General features: G+C 35.5%; 1 protein-coding gene and 1 pseudogene across 2 annotated transcripts in view; one reads left to right on the top strand and one right to left on the bottom strand.

Moving 5' to 3' along the window:
• LOC109499722 (protein eyes shut homolog) overlaps positions 1 to 14,913 on the top strand; it is an 866,761-nt gene that overhangs the window by 572,735 nt on the left and 279,113 nt on the right. The window lies entirely within an intron of this gene.
• Positions 9,916 to 10,443, bottom strand: LOC101082152 (annotated as a pseudogene).

Genomic DNA, 14,913 nt, shown 5'->3' with positions numbered 1-14,913 from the left:
ACCTTTAAAAAAAAAAGTACATATTAAAAGGGTCTGTTTGTACAGCTCTTTTTAATTGTCTCTGACAGGACACTTGTTATGCAAATTCAAAACAAATTTGTCCCTAAAAAGCATGTGAATTAAGTTCCTTTTTAATTATATGAATGTTGTTGGAATATCATCTGTATTTAAGGGTTCTTGACAATAAAATACCATAGCATGATTGATAAGAATTTACTTTAAAAAATTAGTGGAATGAGCTCAAAGGTAAACATGTAAAATATGACTTGGATTTTTATTTTGATATTAGCCACAGAGAATAAACATGTATTTCCTCCTACTAAATCTGCATTGTACCTGTAAGATAGATGACAGAACTAGAGCAAACTTGAATAAGCCACTTGTAGTGATTGAGGTCAATTCAGTATCAAGATAGAAGTTCTTCTTAAATGAAATGGAGCGGAGATCACAGCTCTACAGATAGATTGTAATTCATACTCATGCACAGTTTGTCTTTCATTTCAACAAATTTTGAAAGGGATCACATAGAGAGAGTCTTAGTTTTCACAAGGGTTATTCTCCTTTGGGGAAGTTCAGAAAAATTGTCTTACTATATATATACTTTTTAAAGTTTCTGAAGTTTAAATTTTTCTGGCACCCTTTGTGTCTGTCCTGAACAAAAGCTGACGCTTTATTCAGCATTTGTTCTGTAAAGAAATCCTGTGTCCTTTCCTCTGAGTAATTTACTGTGTTATTATCTGCATATTTTAAATCCACACAGCCTATTCTACCGTAGAATCCTCAAGGACTTATCCTGATGTGTATTATCCATGTATATATGAGGCATACTCCAATATCTAGTGATTTATTTTGGTTAACAAACTGTTAGGTAGCCAAAGCCGAGTGGATATTGACCAAGATTTGCATGACTGCCAGAACCACACATCCCGATCAGCCACTTTTTAGTAGCTGGCCAGTGTAAAGGAATGCATGCAGGGTTTGATATTAATTGAGCAGAAGCTGGAAAAGTTACTAATGGTTGGGCAGCAAGAACCTTAGAACTTGCTCAAACCCAAACATCACATAAAACCACTGCAAGCATTTTTAACACATCATCTTGTTAGATATTTGGTCCAGAAAACAAAATAACAAAAACTGCTGTTGAGTTTTGTAAATGGACTGATTTTTACCTCCTGTTTGATCTTACTAATTTCTATGAAATAAAAACCTCTTGTTAGGTGTATGTATATTTGTGTGTGTGTGTGTGTGTGTGTGTGTGTGTGTGTGTGTGTGTGTGCGCGCGCGCGTGCGCGCGCGCATGCATGCGTTAGTACATATCTGTGCAAATTACTTTTTATTAAGAAAGTAGAAAAAAAAGAAAGGGACACCTGGGTAGCTCAGTTGGTTAAGCATTCAACTCATGATTTTTGATAGCATGGAGCCTGCTTGGGACTCTCTCTCTCCCTCTCTCTCTCTGCCCCTTGTCTGCTCTCTCATTCTCTCAAAATAAATAAATAAGGGTGCCTGGATGGCTTAGTCAGTTAAGCATCTGACTCTGGATGTTGGCTTAGGTCATGATCAGACAGTGCTAAGATGAAGCCCTGTGTCAGCCCTGTGTGTGGAAGGCATGGAGCCTGCTTAAGATTCTCTTTCTTCTCTTTCTGCCCCTCCCCCAGCTCTCTCGCGCTCTCTCACTCTCTCTCAGAATAAACATTTAAAATAAATAAATATTTTAAAAATCAGAAAATATATTTACATAATGCAAAACTAGCATTAAAACCTTAAAGACTGGGAAATAAAAAGGATTCTGAGCAGGATTGCTTTTAACTATATCAAATGAAGAAATTTACTGTAAATAATTTATCAAAATTAAGAAAGGAACAAATGACAACTTCTTATAATACCTATATATAATTTGTCAATGGCCTTTCAGGCAACTCTGCTCAAAATCAGCTTCAAGTGCTTTGCCATTTTCCCCACATAAATTTTCGGTATTACAAGTTGTTTCCTGTTGTCCTATAATTCCATGGCATTTGTCCTGTAACTGCATACAGAGAATGATAAGGAAACTACTCAAGTTTATGTAAGAAGAAAGAATATCCATAATGTATTATCAGCTCTAATCTTGAGAGTAACTCAAAATGTCCTTTATGTCTCTGATTTTCTAAAATATAAAGGTTTTTCACACGTTCTTGATAGTTAATATTATGTAAGCTATGGATTACATGCCTTTAGTCTTAGAGCCCAGAAACTATGTAATAGCAACAATCTTCACTTCTTGAAGCAGATGGTGACTTTTGAACTGCGCTAAATCTATAAGATATTAGATTTATTCATAAAACGTTGCCATGTCAATATGGAAAGTTTGGCAGGCTTTTCATCTTAAAAAGGTCAGACTTCATCACTTCAATATTAATTTCTGTATCTTTTCCATCAGCACTTCCATCTGGTATTTCTTAGAGGAAATGTAGGAAAACTATAGCTAAATATGTGAAATATGGCATAGTACTTTATCATTACATTGACTTGTACATAAATACATAAATCTAAACATTGATCTTGCTCCCTTATCCATACATAACACAGTAATCATACATAACATGTCCGGTACTAGTGAACAACAACTTATAATATAGTTTATTTGTATTGAATTGAAAATATCCACTACAAAACTAAAATTTGTTTCGTTAAATATGATTAAATCTTTTAGAAGTTTGTGGGTCTAGAAGTTGGTGATTTTAGTACTGTTTAGGATTATTGGGTAGAGTCTTCTGCTAGCATGTGTAGTTGTGTCTAAAATTCTCAAATATCTTGAGAAACAAGGAAGTGTCAGTTTGGTGTTGAATGGGGCAGAAATAGAAGGGAGAGCTTTCTAAATAAAGACATTGCTATCTAAATGTGAAGCTGAGTCTACACAGTGTGTTCACTGAATAATATGCCAGCTATGGACTCAACCAACCAGTGATATAAAAAAATAATTTAAAGTGATTGACTATATAGTCACATGCTTCTTTTAATTATGCAATTCAGTTCAAGTTGTCCAAGTGGAATGGCTATTATCAAAGTTAAAAAAGTAAAGATTCAAGTCCTTAGTTCCTCATCTTCTGGTGTGCTGAGATACCAAGACAGCCAGAGAACTGATTGACCCTTAAGGCCTCAGAGCAACCGCAAAGACTCTGCGTTAGAGTCTTAGAACTTAGACTTGCGGTTCTCTACTAAGAAGAAAGGGACTTAACAGTTGAAAAGTACATCTATAACATAAGAAATAAACTGGATTTTGAAAAAAGATTAGAAATTTACCAGAGGGACAGCAGGTGGAAGAGGATAAGCAATGACATCATGGCGTAGATTAACACATGCAAGAAATTGTATGGAGATTGAGTATGACAGGAACATAAAAAGTTTGAGGTGAAAAGATATTTAGTTCTTCAGCAAATCATCATCAAACACTATAATTTCTAATGCAGAAAATCACAATAAACTAAAATAAAAGTGAAGAAATTCTTTTGAGAATCAGCAATGTATGCTGAAGAAAGCCTCACATGTTCTTCATTCTTTAATGTTAATGGTAGATTTCTACTACAACTGTCAGGGTTATTGAGGAAGTTGGAGGTATTCTTGTGCGGTGCAGAATATATGGCGACATGAACTTCAATCCCTAAAAGCCTCTTCTCTCTGTAATTCTAAAAGGCATGTATACTATCATCTTTAAGACAAGATTACATAAGAAAGTAACAGGAAGCAAATGAAGACTTAGGGGCAAACTAAATAATCAGAATTTTGTCAGAACAGCAATAATTGATAAAGTCAGAGAACAGTCTGCCTCACAGGAAAGTTAAAGGGATTGAACATGTTAAAAAATAAGATTCATGAGGAAATGCCAAGGGATTCTTTGTTTATTAAGAGTGGTGGTTTAACATTACAGATTTAAATCCCATGTATTTTCCAACTTGCTTCTGTAGGACCCACAGCTATTCCTAATTGAGATCCATCATCATGGTTAGAGGATATTTGATTACTGCCTTGAAACAACTGTAAGAAATATTTTACTGTGAAAGTCCTTTAAGTTCTATTCTTAGTCGTAGGCTTCAATCCTTGACAACATATTTATCTTAATTAACTTCTATAGAACAGTTCTCACAGAGTGGACTCAAAATATAGACAATCTTATTTATTTAAAAAAATGGCCAGCCACCTAACTTTTTAAATGAAGCTAAAAGAAGCTATGTGAGCTTCTTCCTCAACAAATTGACCTTGACTTCATCAATATACTGAATAAAAAGAGGATATGTATTGAGATAAATTGTTTTAGAACTTAACATCTGTTAACTCTGTTCTACCTAACACAAATTCATTTAAGAATAGTGTAAGACTTTTCAAAAGATATACTAATTTTTAAAATTGAAAGCTGGTTTCATAGGCAGATACTGGTACTAAGCCAAAGTGTTTGAACTCAATAAATATAGAACAAAGACCTTTAATGCTTTGTCAGATAATTTATTTTTTTCTTTTAAGATTTTATTTAAATTCAAGTTAGTTAACATATAGTGTAGTATTGGTTTCAGGAGTAGAATTTAGGGATTCATCACTTACATATAACATCCAGTGCTCATCACAAGTGCTCTCCTTAATGCCTGTCACCCATTTAGCCCATCCTTCCACCCAACATCCCCCCAGCAACCCTCAGTTTGTTCTCTATAGTTAAGAGTCTCTTCTGATTTGCCTCCGTCTCTGTTTTTATCTTACTGTATTTTTCCTTCCCTTCTCCTGTGTTCCTCTGTTTTGTTTCTTAAATTCCATATGAGTGAAACCATATGATATTCATCTTTCTCTGATTTATTTCATTTAGCATAAAACACTCTAGTTTCCTCCATGTCAAAATGGCTAAAATGAACAACCCAGGAAACAACAGATGTTGGCAAAGACGTGGAGAAAGGGAACCCTCTTACACTGTTGGTGGGTACGCAAACTGGTGCAGTCACTCTCGAAAACAGTGTGGAGGTTCCTCAGAAAGTTAAAGAGAGAGCTGCCTATGACCCAGCAACTGCATTACTAGGTATTTAGCCAGAAGATACAAAAATACTGATTCAAAGGGGCACATGCACCCCAATGTTATAGCAGTGCTATCAACAATAGCCAAATTATGGAAAGAGCCCTAATGTCCATCCGCTGATAAATGGACAAAGTTGTGGTGTGTGTGTGTGTGTGTGTGTGTGTGTGTGTGTGTGTGTGTGTATAGGATATTACTCAGCCATCAAAAAGAATGAAATCTTGACATTTTCAGGGACACGTAATTTATTCTAATGCCATCATAAGACACAGCTAATTCCTGTTTTATAGTATTTGATGCAGAATTTTGTCTTGGTCCCTCCTACTTTTTGACTTAGTTGGCTTAATTCCAATTTCTAGCAATATTTGAACCCCAATTTTGCCTTCAAAGACAGGATGTTACAAAGATAAGAAGGAGTAGATCCCAAAACAAAGCCCTATAGCCAATAGCATGAAAATTCACGTAGGAGCATAGTAGACACCTCAGTAAAGCTCCCATCATTTGGAAAACAGATATTTCCAATAGTATGTGATAGACTGGGATGAACTCAACCATGCCCTGAGAATCTCCTCCCAACTCCCAAATGAATAAAATAGCAAAACGCATTCTCCTGCTTTATTGTACTAGCCATGACTCTCATTTTGGCCCCTAGAGTACAGTAGCAGAGACTGCTCTGGAAGAAAATTTTAGCTCCTCTAGTATATAAACCTCAGAGAAGGTGATGGAAACACAATTCCAGCTTAGCATAGCCTCTATGGAGAATTTGTGGAATAAGAAGAAATGAAGTTTTAGATTGGTTGCACAGAAATCACCAATGAGCAAGTCTGGTCCTTGAATGAACATGTGCAAGCTGTCCTGAGGATTCCTAAAAATATTTGGAGATGGAGATTCTATAATGGACTATAATTCCCACAGTTAAGTCTTAGCCACTGATACTTAATAACTAGTACCTTAGGTCAGGTTCTTTGGAACTAGACAGTAGGGATTTGCATGCAGGAAGCTTATTAGGGAGTGCTCTTGGTAACAACTGCCAGAAGTCAGTGGGAGAAGCAGCATTGAGAAGAGGTAGAAGTTGAATTGCAGAGCAGTTGTGAAAGAGGCTTCAGCTGACCCTAAGCGAAGCTCTGGAGTAGGGATGTTCATAGTTTACTGAATTGAGTCAAGGGGACCTGGACCTTTTTCCCATCACCAGGAGACTCAAGGCAATATACCACAGCATCAACTACAATTGGTGAGGCTCATGGTAACATCATCACTGAATGGCTGATGAAGTCCACAACTCTTGGGTTTGACTTACACATAAACTAATGTTGTTTTTAGATAAATTAGACACTTATCACTCCCTATAGCCTCCATGGGACTGAGTTTCCCCATGTTAATGGCATGGTTCTACTCAATCTTGTCAGGACTCACCCGAAGAAGTTAGTGACTATTAGGAAGAGTAGTTCAATACTAATCACATCAAACCCCCAAATGCCAACGCTGTAGATGTGGATCAGCACGGACATAGATAACCACAAATAATGCCATTCTGTGATTTATCATTAGACCATTGACCACTGCCTAAGTAGGGTATACTGGGTTCAGGGCACAAGGATAGATCTTTATATGTTCATTGTGATTCAAAATGAAAGCACAGGGCACCTAAAGGGCACCTGGAAACAGAGAAGTGAGGAAACAAAGCATCCTCTCTATAACTACAGAGAAGTCTTTTACCTGTCTGTTCCTTTCTTTGGAACATAAAGATAATAACACTCATTTTCTGCGACATAGGCTCCTATGAGTGTAATCTGTATGAAAGTTCTTTGAAAAGCATCAAGTGTCCCTCAAATGAATAGTATTATTATTATGGTTTATCATCCATGTAAGTCTGTTTCTTCTATTGCTGCCCTAGGACCAGAAAAATTGCTCACTATATTTTTTATTTTATAGCATCTCATTAAAAACACTTCATAAAAACTTTAATGAAGTTTTCTACAGATATTTCTTCTTCCAATTAAGTAAACTTATTTCCTCATGGTTTTGTTCTCTAAGCATTTAATTTTTTTAGGCACTATTTTTTGGATGTCATCCAAAGTTTTCCACGGCTTTATCAGTTGAATTTTATAAGCTGACTCCTTTTTTTAATGGACAGGAAGATCAAAGACATCACATATATTTCTTCTCCGTGTGGAATTTTCCTGTAGATTACTGGCAGTATGTTTTCTAATCTATAGGCAGTTCTCAAATATCATATGTATCAGTTTACATTTATTAAGTTTCCACCATGGATATTTTTCAAAGAATATATTTGAGGGAGATAAAATATGTTTAGTGAAAGTAAAAAATCTTCTCTCCATTATTTCACCTCTCTTCCAACATTTCTCCATTACATTCGTGGTTTAGACACTGTCCATTTTTCTCTTTCTTGGAAAGATGCCAGACAAAGGCTGTTCACAGGGCTATATCATCACACAACATACGTTCCAATGTGTCTTTAAAAATCTGTTTAAAAAGTTTTGGGAACAACAAATATATATTTTGTATGAAGTTGGAGATGTTTCCAGCGGCCTATTCTGAAAGCCACTGCACTTTCCAGTGTTAATTGGGCAGTAGGGTGGCAGATTAATTCCTTGCTTGTTAAACTAATCTCCTTTTATAGTTTCATAGATGAGAAAGTGATAGGCTTGGACCAGGGACAGGACCTGACTGGTACAAGAAGCAGATGAGTAAGATCATGAAGTGGGCACACACACACACGCACACACACATACAAATAAAACACAAAACAAACAAATAAATAAAAAACTGTAGTACAGAAAGCAGATATGTTATTTTGCCAGCAGAGGAAAAGACTGTCCAGGTGATCATGAGGTAGACATATCTGGTAAGTGTTAGGTGTACCCAACAAACAAGATTTTCTTTAAAAGGATGTATTAGAAACTCCACCCACATAATAATGTCAATCTAGTTCATTTATTCATGCTCATTAATAGCTGTATAATAATAGTGTTTATTTTTCACCTATATGATGAGCACTATCTACAATAAATATTTTTACACACAATCTCATTGAATATTCACAATATCTTTAAGGGGTACTTTGGTAATACTCATTTAAGAGATGAGTAAAGTGAATCTTAAAGAGACTAATTGTCTAAAGGCATGTAGCTAGTAACGGAAGCATGGGTAATTTCACTGTAGATTTCTTATAGTTAACTACAACACTACACAGCTCATTGTTGTTCAGATTTTTCTGCCTAAAATACTTCTAAAAGGAGACCATCTCAAATCAAAACATCTATAAGGAGTCCCTCCTTCATCATCTGTCATTTCAAGGACAGATTATGTGGCTTATAATCAAGGTCCTTTATCAGCTTATTACCTATACATTTATACTCCTCTACTACCCAACGTGGACTATCCCATTCCACTAAGCCATGGTCCCAGATACAGTCCTCCCTTTTCCTACCACATTCATTTTAGCTAATGCTACAATTTCTCCCCTGAAATGCTCTCTCTGCTCATTTCTCCTAATTGTACATTATCCTTCCTACAAGCCTGTCTCCTCTAGAAGCTAGTCGAGATTGATCCTCTTCCTTACTCACAACTGCTAGCATGCTCATGTCTGATGATATTGTATACTGGCCTTTCAGATGAACAGTTACCTCATCTCCAAAACCAAATAAGCATGTAAAGCTTGAGTATGTGACAAGTAGAAGAAAAACAATTAGATAGACTTCATCATGGAAATATTACTAATGGAGATCAGTTAAGTAGATGAAGGCCTTGGAAACTTAGCTTCTTAGAGAGATTATTTAGAAGGTTTATTATTATTTATTTAGATTTATTATTATTTATTATTATTTATTTAGATTATTTAACAGGTTTGACATAAGCAAATCCACAAGTAATAAAATGTTCGTATGAGAAATTAGAATGTAAGTCTTAATTGATTTAAGCCTAATGAGAACTCCAGAAGTTTTGTTCCAAAAAAAAAAAAAAAAAGAATGGCATTAGTAGATGGCCTTCAAGATTAGATGGAGAAGGTATTGATTCTCATTTTTTCTTTAAAAAAATGTTTAAATGATGATATTAATAATAAAATACCAGTAATTAAGCTCTTACTACCTTACATGCACACTTTTAAGCTCTTTACCTAGATTTAATTACTTATTCCTAATGTCCAGCCAGGATGGTACTATTACACTCATTCTAAAGAAGAAACTTGGTACACAGAGCCTGAGGGTACTGTGAAACCACACAGTTTTTACTAAGAAAGTCTGATTCCAGACTCTAACGAGGCAATAAGTGTAGGAAAAATATTTCATACTTCGCATAATTCATGAAACTTTTTTTAAGCAAGAGGTTTATTTAAACAACAAGATGCTTGACTTGTAGTATTCATTTCTTTTAGAGTAATTTATACCTATTTAAAGTCAGACTGCCCTACATGTAACATCTACATACAAAAAAGTTATAAAATTGTCCTTGGTTTTACAATGATAAATGAAAAACATTAAAATTCTCCAGTTGAACAAGGTATGCAAGTATTTTTATGTTGTTCTTTTTTTGTTAAACAGTGAGAGCCAAATAACTAGAACATCAAGATGAGAGCTGAATGAGCATGCTTCTAATGGAGAAAGAGGGTATTTTCAGAGAACCAGTAGTTTCTCCATCCTGGCTCTATTTGATAATGGTCAAAACATACCATTGTACATTTAGTCCAAAAAAATGCAATATGCTTGTGTACATACACAGCTACTTTATGTACAATAATTGAATGGGGAAGGGGGAAGTGAAAGAACAGAGAAAATTATAGTAGTCAGAAATTGCCGTTTTCTCATCGAGAATGTCTTCTTGGTCTGGAGGAAAAGAGTGCTAGAGTAAAGTAGTAGGTTCCCTTTTTAGTAGATACCTCCTGTCTGTTGCTGGCACACATCAGTTGTGTCTTCATCTTCCCTCTCCAACTGTACAGGTGTGTCTGTTTCTTTTCTTTTTTTAAAAATTTTTTAATGTTTATTTTTGAGAGAGAGAGAGAGAGACAGAGCATGAGTGGGGGAGGGGCAGAGAGAGGGAGACACAGACTCAGAAGCAGGCTCCATGCTCCGAGGTGTCAGCACAGAGCCCAACGCAGGGCTTGAACCCACCGACCGTGAGATCATGACCTGAGCCGAAGTCGGATGCTCAACCAACTGAGCCACCCAGGCGCCCCCAGGTGTGTCTGTTTCATTGATTGGCTGCCCATCAGATCAGAATCTGATCTGCCTCTTTGACAAACCCTGTCTTTCCCAGTAGGCTTTCATTAGTTAAGCAAGTAGTGTATGCCTCTTAATCTTGCACTGCACCACAGAAGCATCCTCCCCGACCACCTTCAAATTAATATGATCCTTGTTCTCAGTCTTGAAGGAAGGCTTCAGCTTTTCATCAGCCATGGTGAGGGCATAAGTCTCCTCAGCTACCACTTCACAAAAGAGGTACCAGGTCCTCATGGAATGAGCACACAGCACACACCAAAAACTCCCTAACTTTTCAATTCTAGAAGATGCTTCATCAAATTAGTGAACATAGCAGTTTTGAAAACTCCCCTGATAATTGTAAAAATTAAAAGTATATGAGTCTAAAACTTTTCTTCATTTTCTATTTTCAATTTTGCCTTATGCAATTACCATTTTCTCTCAGGGAATTTCACAAAATAAAATTTAGTGAAAATTATGTTCTAATTGTGATGCTATATTGAAAGAAAAATAGAATCAGTATACCATCTGTCAATTCTGGATATAACAAAGGGGTAGATGGAATTATTTTTACTTAGCCTACATAAGTATGGTAAAGTTAAAGATATTTTAAAGATGGTTATGAATTATATGCTGCTATACTTACTGCAAGTCAAATTTTTAATGTATTTGCTATTATGAAGAAGCCATGGCATTCTGTTACTTAAAATTCATTAGGCTATAATTATTAGGTATTGTACAAAAAGCTTTTAGAAAGGATACTTTTATCTTTGAAAATTACTTAGGTCAATTATATTCTATCATAGACCCTTTTTTTTTAAGTTCCTAAAAGCAGGAAAGTTCAACACAATTTCCTCCTGTCTAGGAAGAGGAGGGATGTTATATTAGAATGAATATTTCTAATTAAAAGATTTACACAGACTAATACATTATTTTCCAGATTTTTCTCAAGCAAAAATATCGTAGTCTTTAGATATGCACTGTCTCTAGAATCACCAGTTTTGTTTAAAGGGATCTAAGACATTCATTTCATAGAATAGAACAGAAGAATATGAACTACAGTAATATTTATTATTTGAGAGAATAATTGCTTCAAAATAGCATATGGGAGTTGATCAAAAATATGTCTCAGTGCTTATTAAATGAGTTTTCATTGCTGGATTTATTGCTAGATTCAGGAATCAGAAGAGTCATATTTTGATTATATGGGGTAGTTTTAATTGAACCATTGAAAAGAAGTCAATTTTATTTCTAAAAGTTTACCTTAATGGTCCAAAATACGTAATTATACATCCTTACAAAAAATATATTTAATGCTTTCTAAATCATTCTGCTGTCAGCACTTCAAATCCTCTGTTCCTCTTTCTTTGCTCCTCCCTGCTCTCTCTCTCTCTCTCTGTCTTGCTCTAAAATAAATAAACATTTAAAAAAGAAATGAAAAAGAAAACATAATATAGTTCAACCTCTCATTTTTCTGCTGAGGAAACTGTATGCCTAGGGGAAAAATGGACTTTCTTGGAGTCACATGACTGAAGGAAATATACCAAAGTTAAAACTAGAGTCCATGTTTGGCACTCTTTCTCTGGCACCCATCTCTATGTCTACTTTTATAGGTAAAATACTGCTACCTTACCTTTTTCCTTTATATTTTACTTCCTATTACATATGGAGAAAAGAGTTATCAGTTGTTTATCCATTATGGCAGACCCCAGAACTCTTTACCCTTTCCTTTGTGAAAGGAGCAAGAAATCCAAACCAAATGCTCTTTATTCTAAGCTTGACCTGAAGTACTTCTTTTTACAAGAACTATCATGCTCATTTCTCTGGTCATCATAAGTGAAAATTTGTGATCTTGACTAAGAATCGTAGATCTTAGAGATCTGTGGGCAAGTCTCTGCTTCTTACCTCAATGCATATGGATTCTCATCTACAGCCACACTGAACCTTGATAGTTTGACTAAATATTACAAACAATGAGAGCTTATTATCCCAGAAAGCATTTTCTTCCATGTTTGCAGACTGTCTTGATGTTTGAGATTTACTGACTTTAAGTAAATATATTTTTCATGCAATTTTTCATGCATTGGCCCTCTATATGCTCTTTTAAGAAAAAGAAAAAGAAGCATAAATCCATAAATCCATAAGTCTATTCCCTTTTCAACTTAATAGTAGTCCTTAAGTAGTTCCTTAATCATGGATTCTAAGCTCTTTGTGAGCAGGACTATTTTTGTTTTTAATCACTATTTTTTCCCAGAACTTAACTTTGAACTAGCATGTAGTATATATTCAGGAGATATTTTTCTAATGAATGAAATAAGCTTATTTATCTTTGCTAATTCTTTTCTTCTGTAAGGTAAATATTCCCAGCCCTTAAACCATTCCCCAACTGATATGACTTGGGAGAGCCTCACTATCCTGATTATTCTCTACACACTTCATCATATCAGCTACCTTATAAGCTGTCACAGACAGTGGAACTCAGCATTCCCTGTATAAGTGATCCAAATGCACTCAAAGAAGAATGAATCAGCTTTTCTCAGTTTTCAGACCATTCAGATTAGACCTTTAGTCAACTAAATCCTTAGGTCTTTTTTGCACATAGTGCCTAAAATTATTTAAGTTGCTTAGTCACATTGTCAAAAGTTTACCACTCTTGTAATACACAAACGTCCTCAGGAGATTTAACACATTAAGTTAGGTTCTCAATCATTCACAGCTTGTGGTCAATTTCTTCCATCAGATATAATTTTCTCCTAACCTCTAGCTGAGAGCAGCATGCTAAACAAATGGGAGTTTTCAGAGATGGGGTAGATAGTATGTAAATTGTGGCAGTGTCCAAATAATCAAGTCTGAGTGAAACTCCAAGTCAAGGGGCCAAGGTAAATAGCAGTATTTGGAAATGCACAAGGAAGAGGACCAGGGTGGGGAAAATACAACAAGGACATTTAGAATAACACTGGAACATTTTTTTTCTCTGTTCATGTATTTTCAGTATATATGATTCAGTAAATTTAATTAGGAGTCTTCTGTGGATCAGGTACTCTGATATCCTCTAATTATACAGGAGAAAAGGAGTATGTGGTTTTACCATTATAAATGTTTAGTCTACTATGGTGGAAAGGTAAGAAATAAGTAAACAAATATGTAGTTAGTAATTGTGATGTGTCCCAGATGAAATAGAGTGCAGAGATAGAGTATAATGGGATAAATGGGCCTCCTTTTTAAATAAAATGTTCAGAAGGAACTCTCCAAAGAGGATGATCAGAGATACATGGATGAGAAGAAGCCTGTCAATTGAAGAATGAGGGGATGTATTGTGGATATAAATATACATATAGAGGTGGATACGGATATAGATATAAATATACCTCAGTTACAGGAAGAAGTCTGGGTGAATAATGACTTCTGTAATGACATTTTTTAAAAGGAGCTACCGAATTTGAGAAGCACTATATTTCCCCTAGTAAGATGTCAGAAGCTTACTACTTGCACATGTTCAGGAGAACAGCCTCCTCACAGATCTATCTGCTTGGTCTCAAATTGTCTATTTGAAGCATGTGCTGCTCTGTAAAGGAGTTGAAGCTTCTCCCAGCTGGGTACACTGGGGAAGACTTCCACAGATTGCTGCGTGTGATCCCACTTTTTAGCCTTTCATGCCTATTTTATCACCTCATTTCAATATCTTTCGATAAACTAGATTGTCCCTCTTTTGCCTCTTAAGCACACAGAAGAGCAGCACTCATGTTAGAACTTCAGTCAGTCAGATGGTGGCCTATCTGATCTCTCAGCCAACTGCCTCCTGAAAGTTTGCCTGAACATTCCCTTATGTTATATTTGACAGGTCACAAGTTGGGCTAGTACAAACTACATGTAGGTGATCTCTTCTACAACTCCATGAAACACACCCACCTATATATGCTTCTGAGGCTCCAGAGACTATTTACCTTGGCTTCCATACTATTAGTTTCTAATGGATTTCAAAGTGATGTCTGAATTCAACCCAATGTGAATAAATGAATTTTCTATGGTATGGTCAATACTCTGCTGCGTACTATGGAGTATAGAAATGTTAATGACAAAAATACCATAAAAAAATATTCACTCTAGTTAGTGATAAACATGCTAAAGTGTTAGAGGTGAAATACACTGATTTCTGCAACTTATTTTGTAATCTCTCACAAAAAAGTAAGGTAAAATGGTGGATGATTGGATGGATGGATGGGTGGGTGGATGGGTAGAGGAATATATATATGATAAAGCAAATATAGCAAAATGTTAATTGTAGGATCTAGGTGGGTATATGATGGTTCACACTGTTAAATTTCCTTAACTTTTTTAAGTTTATAACTTTTGATAATGAAATATTGGAGGAGAAGCAATCACTGTGTACCTGAATCTTACCATTCAGGTAGGAATTAAACACCCACACATGAAATAATTGCTATACTGTTGAAGTGCTGATTGTAAGAGCAATAGGAATTCAGAGAGAAGTCAACATGGATTGGCATAAAAGGAAAGAGGACCACTTGAGACTTAAAAGTGTAGGATTTTGAAAGATGAAGTGGAAGATGGAGAGCATTTCAAGTGGAAGAAACAGCATGAGCAAACACATGTAGGATGGAACAGAAAAGCAGGTGTTCAAGAAAACAAAACAACTGAATCTGGTGG

This window comes from Felis catus, chromosome B2 (assembly GCF_018350175.1).
Source record: "Felis catus isolate Fca126 chromosome B2, F.catus_Fca126_mat1.0, whole genome shotgun sequence".
Classification (NCBI taxonomy): domain Eukaryota; kingdom Metazoa; phylum Chordata; class Mammalia; order Carnivora; family Felidae; genus Felis; species Felis catus.
This window is presented reverse-complemented; position numbering and strand designations above follow the sequence as displayed.